Genomic DNA, 7,313 nt, shown 5'->3' with positions numbered 1-7,313 from the left:
GAAGAGAAGTATAGGAAGATGGAGGAAGAGACAATCACATCCGAGAAATTAAACTTGAAGGGGTTGAAGCTAGGCTCAAGGAATTGGATCCTTGGGAGGAGTACAGAAGCATCGGGTAGTTCCCTTAAGTTTGATAACCCGGCGACCCAAGAGGCAGTATCAATGATACTAAAATATGCTGAAGATAAGGAGAATGGCTCATTCAAGTCTTCTAGAGAGAGGGACAAGCTTAGCCTTGCCTTGGGAAACTTCGAGCACATAGGCCACACTAGGGGGCTAGGGAAAAGAATGACCTAGAAACATGGATTTGAAGAGGATCAACTCATGTACAAGAAACATGGTAAAGATCGAGAGTCTAATCTTGAGCTCACCATTAAGGCTCTAGTTGTGAAGGCGTTGGAGGAGCAAGGACTGTCTATGGAGTCAAGGATAGTAATGGCACCACCTAGAGAACTAGCAGTAGTTGGCAGCCCTCTGGAAGTTCCTAGCAGCCAAGGTTCCACTACAGCTACAACCCCCATTGATCGCATACGGGAATCAACTAGTTACACCTTGGTGGTTCTCATCAGCAGGCAGAACACTATGATGGAGGTGGCAACGGGTGTGGTATATCCTCCTAGCGGCTTACATCACAATAATAGGACCCCACTGGTAGGGCTAGACAAAATACTCATGGCTCGCCAACTCGCTCAACTCATGGCTGGCTCAGCTTGGCTCAACTCGGTTCATTTTAACTTTTTCACGAGTTGAGCTAGAAGTCTAGCTCGCTATTTTAACGAGCTAGCTCAAGCTAGCTCATGAGATGCTCACGAGCTAAAATGAGTTGAGGCCTATCAGCCCACGACCATTAATCTAGAAGATTTTGATGCTGACCTAGAAGTGTACATCTATTCTATTGGTATGTAATCCTTATTTTCAGCTGTTTCATATGAATTTTGATTTTATAATTGTTGTGGCACTTAAATGTTGATTTTATGGATTGTTTTCTAGGGAGAAGATGATGATGCTAACATTGAATCTGTGGACTTTCCTAAGTTTGTGGTGGCAAGCAACTAGTTAGTATGCTGGAACTGCGTGATCATAGATGGACCAGCTATGTTGCATGGTTGATACTTTTGATGAACCTGATATGTATTAATCATGTATGGTTGCATAATGGTGGACGTCACCTTCTGCAATTAATGTAGCATAAATAATATAAACATGTGTGTCCTAGTTTTTTTGTAGTAGCTCATGAGCTAATCGAGCCAGCTTGAGCTCGATAACGAGCTGAGCCAAGTTGTCCCTCTGGCTCGTAATATTAACGAGCCGAGCTGGCTCCTTAGCCTAACGAGCCAGCTCCAGCTAGACCGAGCGGAGTTGAGCTAGCTCGATATCCAGCCCTACCCACCTGACTACACTAGGGTCGAGGTGCATACCATGAAGCTCAAGTTCTTGTAGTGGCGCATAGACTACCCAACTCTCGACGGATAGTAGTTACTCAGAGGAGTAATGAACCAGTTCATCTTCTGGCACAAACGGGACATTGTATTGACTGCTTCTTCGCTGCCTGTTCAATGTTTGGAGGGAGTTGTTGAGAAGGGGGAGGTACTTTTACCATCTCGTGACCACCACTTACCTGAGCTGCCACATTCTTCCTAGCCTCCTAGCGAGCACGTGTATGAGATGCCACACATATGCTACAGTCTTCCCCGCCTCCTACCGAGCACGTGCCTGAGATGCCACAACCTTCTCTTCCTCATAAGGAGCAAGGGCCTGATATAGACCCGATACATGAACAACAAGGGCCTCCTGAAAAAGTGCATGCACAAGAGGGTTGAGATAAGGAGCCAGAAATTCAAAAATTGCATCCAATCACAATAAGGCTGATTTTTATGTCGATGAGAGATGTCACGTCGATGGCCAAGTGGTATGCCCATGACCAGTTCAAGCCTGAGAACCAAGTTAAAGAAGTCCCAGCATAGGCTTCCGAGGAGGCCATCACCAACAAACAACAACCGGGAAAGAAGTATCCAAATGTTGATGCCATCAAATGGTCAAATGATTGCCCAAAAATATATGAAAGAGGCAAGCCCTTCCTACCAAACCGGGACATCCAGCGTCTACCACTTGGAATGAGAAGGTTCCATGATTGGTACTTGCATGTTATCCCAACAACCATAGATCTCATGCAAGCATGTTTCCCTACCGGCACATTTGGAGGCCCAGCCGAAAAAATTATCTTTGACTTTAATGACGTCCAGACATACTTTCACCTCGGAGCAATGGAAATGAATCTAATTCACACGTGGTGCCTATAAGTCCTTGCCCTCTCAATATGATATTATTGTAATCTTTGAGTTTTGTTGATACTAAGTTACTAACCCACACCTACCTTTGTAGAATGCAAGTGCACCTTTCAAAACAAATGCCAAGTGTGTGAGCCGAGTACGTAGACCCTCAATGTATATCAGCAACATGTTTTAATTACGCCAAGGAATGGAAATTGGATGGCAATAAGCTAGCTGCTGGAAAGACTATTGAGGAGAAAGAGAAAATCCAGAACAAGGAAATACGTCAAGCGGCCCTTAAGGTTGCGGCATACATTGCCCTAGCTTTTAAAAATCTCCAAACTTGCTCTATTATATTGCTGCCATACAACTTTGTGCAAGTTCAACACTATACTTAAAACTTTGTTCGATATATTTTGTTCGATGCAAAAGAGCTTATCCGTTTTTATGATTAAATTCATGCAGCAACCACTAGATTTGTATATGCATCGATCTTGGCCATGGCATGGCGTGGGTCTTTGATTCAATAGATAAGGACCCGGCGACATACAAAGACTTTGTATCGATTCTCAAGACATATACATATCGACAATCATCATTAGCTAATATGTTTGTATACATATACTTGTAACATTCAGTTTTGGATACTAACAAGTTGCATTTGTTAAATTCATTCGAACAGGACGTACATGTTCTACGTTAACGAACATAAAAGGAGGCATCATCCAGAAAGAGGGCTTAACCTGTGTCAAAACACTATGTCCGGTAGCTGCAGCTCGGATGGTGAGCTTTCCTGGAGTGGAAGCCATCGGTCCTGAGTTCGAGCCCTGCTCGGCTCAGTGATTTCCCACCATGGGGATTTATTCCCAAAAAATAATCTTGCAGGTCCTGGACACTCGCGTGGCGCTACAATGGGACTACGACGTGCCCGTCGTCTACGAGGCTCGTGTGGCTTCGGTGATTTCCAGGAGGACGTTTGAGGTGTATATGTTGTAGTTTCTAGGGGTGTGCTTGTGTGTGGTGGTGTGAGTGTGTTGTGTAGAGTATAGATACTACAACTTGTACACTAGGAGTCCAGTCTCAAAAAAAAACTTACTTTAGTAATCCATTATGTTGGTGTCGAAAGCATTACTTAACATTTTTATATGTGAAACACACAGTGTGCCAAGCAGAAGCCCAGGAGTCTACACTGTGGATATTACGTATGCACTATAATGAGTAACACCGGTACTTACATGAGACACTGTAATTGTGTTTATATATCCTCACTTGTATAATTGTAGTGGCAAGAAGAGAAAGGAATGAGAGCTGACCCACATAAAGATGACAACCTCTTGGAGCTCGTCGACGACCTTTGCGCCTTCATATTGGACCAGATTATACACGTAAGAGGCAATTATCATGACCAAAAATCCGAGTTAGGAAGGCATCGTCAGTACCAACATTTTTGTGAGACGGAAAGGCTAGCTCTAGGCCGTTGATAATAATATGTATGGAATATGATATTGGTCTTACCTTATGGAACGGTTTGGAATTGTGGAACGGATTGGACTTGTGAATTATGTGTACGTGACCATGAATTATATATGTTCTTGTGAATTGGATTTGTAATGTTAGTTTATATAATATTATGTGCTTGTGGATACAATGTTTGAAATATATATGCGTATATATGTTCTGGTCAGATCTGAATTTTGAAATTAGAAATTTTGGTGGGAAAATGTACTGTAGGGGCGGTTCAATTTGAACATTTTTGGCAGGAAAATATACTTTAGGGGCGGTTTTAGATTGAACCGCCCCTACAAATAAAAATTATAGGGGCGGCTAGTGTTACAGCCGCCCCTACAAATCATTTTTGTAGAGGCGGCTGGTGTTTTCAGCCGCCGCTACAAATACATTTATAGGGGTGGCTGATAAATCGATTTGTACGGGTGGCTTGGGAACCTCCCATACAATCTCTTGATTTGTAGAGACGGTGTGGTATGGGCGGCTGGCAAAACCCTCTCTACAAACAATCGCCAGCCGCCCCCTATAAATAATAACACTGTAGCAGTGAGCATCATATCGGCTGACCTGAAAGTTCATGAGAGTCTTGGCCGCCAGGTTCAGATATGTGCTGCACAAGGACCCTGCTGCAACCTACAACTGCCTCACCTGTGTGATCGTCATCTCGCTAATTCGGCTTGCACCGTACTGCTTGTGCTTGGATCAGCTCCAGTTGTCCGTCTGTTGTTTTAATAAGAAGACTAGCAGGTATTTTTTGAGAATTACATAAGTCCAGACGCACACACTTAACACGCACGCACTCATTAAAGATACGAAGGCACGCCGAATCGGCGGCCTCCTAGGGTGTCCACGTACGTTCTGTTTATTTGGTGCGTTAGATAGAAATTTCACGGCTTAGATGAAGCGTGTCACAACCGGTCTTCCTCCGTGCATTTGGCAGTAGATAGATGAAGTAAGTGAACGCATTCAATGAAGTATGGCTTCCCTGGTGATCATACCCGGCACGTAAATGGACGGTGGCGCGTAGCAGGGGACGTTGGATTCTCGGCATGCATGGCCAATGCCTAATTAGTATGGTGGTCGGCACGCATGCAAGTACGCGTGCTGGGGCCTAGGAAAGCGCAGGTGGTCGGCACCGTCCATTCAATGAATTCTCGGCATGCATTCAATGAACTAGGAGCATGCGCACTATTTGGCGGACTTCACACTTATCCTCTCTCTCTCTCTCTCTTGTGTAAATGGCAGGCGGCAACAGCTGGTTGCTCCTCTACTCCCTCCCTCACTCTCCCTCACTCAGCAGTGGCATAGGAGCTCTGACGCAGGCAGGTGGGTCCGACGTAGCGGCCACTGGCATAGGAGGCCCCTAGTGTGGGCGAGGCCTCGCTCACGCTGCAGGCGTGCGTCCTCACCTAGGGCGGGCCCCACACGGAGGTGGCGTGGTGGCGCGGGGGGAGCGCACGGCGTCCCGGCATCATGGCCTCAGCAGTGGTGGGCTCCCACATAGAGGCGGAGGTGGCGTTGCTGCTGCGGCACGTGACGAGCAGCTGTTCTAGACGAATGCAACCTCCGTGCAACAACAATGGAAGCCATCCACCTTGCCTATGTGCTCGTCTTCCTCTTGCTCGTCGTCTTCCTCCTCCGTCTCCGGCGCCGCGGGCCTCCTCCAACCAAGCAGCCAGCAACAACAACGGCCCACTGCCCGCACCCCCCAGCAGAAGCTGGTGTCACACGCCTTCTTGTCCCACTCGCTCTGCCAGTTCACTGACGGCGTCCTCGATGTGCACCTACGCCGCCTCTTCCTGCCGCTCCTGGACGACGCCACTGTGAGGGACGGCGGGGCCGTCGACCTACAGGACGCGCTACGTCGGTTCGTGTTCCGCGCCATCTGCCACGTCGCGTTCGGCATAGAGAGCGTGGACGGTGGCAACGATGACCCCGCAACGCAGGAGGCGCTCTTCGCGGCGTTTAACACGGCTGTTGTGATCTCCTTCCATCGTGGGCTCACGCCGGCCACGTTCGCGCAGCGGCTCACCAAGCTCCTTGATGTTGGCAAGTCGCGCCGGCTCCGGGAGGCCATCCATGTCATCGACACCTATGCCATGTCCGTCGTCAAATCGAAGGCGGTGGCATGTCACAGGAATGGCGTCGACGACGGGAGCGTGGACCTGCTATCGCGGTTCATGGCGGCCATGGACGACGGCAGCGGCGACGGCGGCAGCGAGCTCGGCGCTAGGTTCCCCACGCCAGCGGCCAAGCTCTAGTTCTTGCGGGACGTGGTCGTCACCTTTGTGCTCGCCGGGAAGGACACGACGTCGTTGGCACTGACCTGGTTCTTCTGGCTGCTCGCTGTGAACCCGTGGTGTGAGCGGCGCGCGCATGAGGAGGCCATGTCATTATCGTGCGATGACGACGGCGAGGTGAAGGGGATGCACTACCTGCATGCCGCCATCACTGAGGTGATGTGGCTGTACCCGTCGGTGCCATTCAACGGCCGGGTTGCGGTGCGTGATGACGTGCTGCCGAGCGGCGTGGTGCTGCGAGCGGGCTGGTATGCCAACTACTCGGTGTATGCGATGGGGCAGATGGAGAAGCTGTGGGGCGAGGACTGCTTGGAGTTTGTGTCGGAGCGGTGGTTCGGCAAGCGCGGTGAGTTCGTGCCGGTTGATGCCGTGCGGTACCTGGTGTTCCACGCTGGGCCATGGTTGTGCCTCGGCAAGGAGATGCCGTACGTGCAGATGAAGACGGTCATCGCGTCCATACTCCAAAGGTTTAGGGTCGACGTCGTGGTGCCGGTGGCTAGCATGGAGGCGCCACCGGCGTACGAGATGACGGTGATGATGAAGATGAAAGGAGGGATGTTGGTGCATCTTAGGAGGCGGGAAGAATAGTCCTAAGTCGTGATAGACTAGTGATGCTGGTTGTTCTTCCTTGACACATAAATTGTTTGGAAAAAGACTGCGTAAAAGTCATCACACCACACAAAAGACAGAGTCCCGTCTGATGTTTGAAATAGCCGGATACAGGCACCGCTATAGCTGGATTTAGCCTCTGAAAAACATGATGCTAAGGTAATCCACATTTAGCGCTAAATTATTCTTGCCGCTACTAGCTGGAAACCAGTTTAATCTAGGAAGTGTAAGCAGTTGCAGTTATGAATATGAATGAATCCCAGCTCAAAGAGAGGAAAACCAGAGTGGCACCACAAAAGGTCAAAATGATGGACCCACCCACAAAAAATTAAAATAATGAACTCACATGATACGCAAAATTAAATAGGAGGAAGGTTATCAGAGTAGAAAATTAGAGATACGAAGGCACGCCGTCTAGGCGGCCTCACAGGGTGTCCATGTATGTTCTATTTAGTTGGTGCGTTAGCTAGAAATTTCACGACTCAGATTATCATGCTACCAAGTTTCCCCTTGAATGGACATTGGAGAAATTTCTTGTCAATAAGCCACTTATTGATGCCTCATTAGTCCAATTTGAGGGATACTGGTGGCTATTTGCTTATGATTTTACACGGTATGGCGTTGAGAA

The 7,313-nt window shown here is 48.3% G+C and overlaps 1 pseudogene; it reads left to right on the top strand.

Annotated features, from left to right (window-relative positions):
- The first annotated feature begins 5,377 nt into the window (after window positions 1–5,377).
- On the top strand, window positions 5,378–6,664 carry LOC136464029 (cytochrome P450 94A1-like; annotated as a pseudogene).
- The last annotated feature ends 649 nt before the right edge of the window (window positions 6,665–7,313 follow it).

The sequence above is a fragment of the Miscanthus floridulus genome, chromosome 1 (assembly GCF_019320115.1).
Source record: "Miscanthus floridulus cultivar M001 chromosome 1, ASM1932011v1, whole genome shotgun sequence".
In the NCBI taxonomy this organism is placed as follows: Eukaryota; Viridiplantae; Streptophyta; class Magnoliopsida; order Poales; family Poaceae; genus Miscanthus; species Miscanthus floridulus.
The sequence above is the reverse complement of the archived record's forward strand: the minus strand, read 5'-3'. Positions and strand labels throughout refer to the sequence as shown.